We start from the raw sequence: 2,932 nt of genomic DNA, 5'->3' as shown, positions 1-2,932 counted from the left end.
AAGAACTAAAACGCATTCCAACTGAAAAGGAAGAACTAAAATCCTCTCTGCAGATGATATAATATTACATATAGAAAACCACAAACCCTTCACCAAAAAAAAAAAAAAACCTGCTAGAAATAATAAATTTAGTAAAAATGCAAGGTATAAAACCAATATACAAATAACTTGTTTTTATATACACTGATAATGAGCCATAAGAAATTAAGAAAATAATCTTATTTACAATTGAATCAAAAAGAATAAAATATTAATATTGGGATAAATTTAATAAAGGAGGTGAAAGTACTGTACACAAAAACTATAATACATTAATGAAATAACTGCATTCATGTATATCTTAGAGAAAGCAGTGATACCTCCTTTCTTGAGGTCAGTTATTAAGGATTCAGGAACTAATGTTGAATGCTTCAGTTCAGTTCAGTTCAGTCGCTCAGTGGTGTCGGATTCTTTGCGACCCCATGAATCGCAGTAAGCCAGGCCTCCCTGTCCATCACCAACTCCCAGAGCTCACTCAGACTCATGTCCATTGAGTCGGTGATGCCATCCAGCCATCCCATCCTCTGTCGTCCCCTTTCCCTCCTGCCTCCAATCCCTCCCAGCATCAGAGTCTTTTCCAATGAGTCAACTCTTCGCATGAGGTGGCCAAAGTATTGGAGTTTCAGTTCTGTTTAACATCAGAAAGTATGCTGTAAATATCTTCAAATTTCCTGGAAGTAAAACAAACAGATGAGGAATGCTGCTATTTCTTTCTTTCTTTTTGAAGTTTTTAAAGCTTTTTTTTAATATACAAAGAGCTAGTACTGTTTCTGCATAAGGCTGATGTGCTGCAAAATGTTGATGTGTTCCTTCCATTTAAGGAAGTTCGGTTAGTCCAACTTAATGAAGCCGATGTCCATCGCGTACAGCTGGAAACGCTGGCGGCACATATTGCGGCCGTATTTCCAGATCAGACCTTGCTGGTTTGAGCAGACCTAGCAAGAGTGAGAACTCTGGCAGAAATTTCTCAGATGGCCCCTGTAGAGCTGTTGGTGACCTATATTGCTTTCTCAGCTGCAACGGGGTAAAAGGTGTTATTTCTTATCAATGCATATAGCCTATGCAACTGGTAGGATACATCTGAACTAAATTTAAATGTTCCATCACATGTCCGGTACTCATATTTAACCAAATCATCCAAGCCAGATTCTGTGCCAAATACCAATATTCTCCACTATCAAATAGAAAAACTTTCCACCATTTTCAAGAACATATTCATCAGGAATCGTGATTTGACAGAGCTAAAGAAAACTTGATTTTTTTTTGTCGCCATCTTCTAATATTGCATGATACATTTAATAAAGATGGCATTAGAGAACAAACAGTTGTATCTAAAGTAGCTAAAGAATTGAGAAATAATTCTCTCAAAGAGTGTTGTCAATTACTAAACACCTCTTTTATATTTGCTGCTGCTGCTGATGCAAAGTCACTTCAGTCGTGTCCGACTCTATGCGACCCCATATACGGCAGCACCAAGGCTCTCCCATCCCTGGGATTCTCCAGGCAAGAACACTGGAGTGGGTTGCCATTTCCTTCTCCAATGCATGAAAGTGAAAAGTGAAAAGTGAAAATGAAGTCGCTCAGTCATGTCTGACTCAGCGACCCCATGGACTGCAGTGCACCAGGTTCCTCCATCCATGGGATTTTCCAGGCAAGAGTGCTGGAGTGGGGTGCCATTGTATTAGCTATAACTTGGTAAACTTTTAGTTTTAAGGGGGGTTGGGGATGACTGACAGAGAAGGCAATGGCATCCCATCAGAAAAACTTATATATTAAATTTTAAAATGTGATAAATGTTAAAAAAAAAAAAAAACCCTGCTGGGCTTTTGAGTGGGATTAAGTTGAATCTACAGATCAATCTGGGGAGAAGTATTACTTTTAAAAAATGCATTTATTTTTAATTAAAGCAAATTGCTTTACAGTATTATATTGGTTTCTGCCAAACATCATCATGAATGATATGTCCCCTCCCTCTTGAACCTACATCGCACCTCCCTCCTCATCCCACTCCTCTAGGTTGTTGCACTGGTTTGAGTTCCCTGAGTCATACAGCAGATTTCAATTGGCTATCTATTTTACATATGGTGACACTGCTTCCATGTTACTCTTTTCATACATCCCACCTTCTCCTTACTCTCCCCCTCCTCCCATCACTGTGTCTACAAGTCTGTCCTCTATATCTGTCTGTCCATGGCTACTGTGAAAATAATTCCCTCTGTACTATCTTTCTAGATTCCATATGTATGTGTTAGTATATAATATTTGTTTTTCTCTTTCTGACTTACTTCACTCTGTAAAATAGGCTCTAGGTTCATCCACCTCATTAGAACTAACTGAAATATGTTCCTTTTTATGGCTGAGTATTATTCTATTGTGTATATGTACCACAGCTTCTTTATCCATTCATCTGTCAATGGACATCTAGGTTGCTTCCATATTCTAACTATTTTAGAGTGCTACAATGAATATTGGGGTACATGTGTCTTTTTCAATCTTGGTTTCCTAAGGATCACTATGAACAAAGCTAGTGGAGGTGATGGAATTCCAGTTGAACTATTTCAAATCCTCAAAGATGATGCTGTGAAAGTGCTGCACTCAATATGCCAGCAAATTTGGAAAAGTCAGCAGTAGCCACAGGACTGGAAAAGGTCAGTTTTCATTCCAATCCCAAAGAAAGGCAATGCCAAAGAATGGTCAAACTACCACACAATTGCACTCATTTCACATGCTAGTAAAGTGATGCTCAAAATTCTCCAAGTCAGGCTTCAACAATACATGCACCGTGAATTTCCAGATGTTCAAGCTGGTTTTAGAAAAGGCAGAGGAACCAGAGATCAAATTGCCAACATCTGCTGGATCATGAAAAAGCAAGAGAGTTCCAGAAAAACATCTA

General features: G+C 38.5%; 1 pseudogene; it reads right to left on the bottom strand.

The window, feature by feature from the left end:
• LOC102170372 lies at nucleotides 870–1,161 on the bottom strand (annotated as a pseudogene).

The sequence above is a fragment of the Capra hircus genome, chromosome 3, assembly GCF_001704415.2.
Source record: "Capra hircus breed San Clemente chromosome 3, ASM170441v1, whole genome shotgun sequence".
In the NCBI taxonomy this organism is placed as follows: domain Eukaryota; kingdom Metazoa; phylum Chordata; class Mammalia; order Artiodactyla; family Bovidae; genus Capra; species Capra hircus.
Note: the sequence above shows the minus strand (reverse complement) of the source record. Positions and strands in the feature narration are given on the sequence as shown.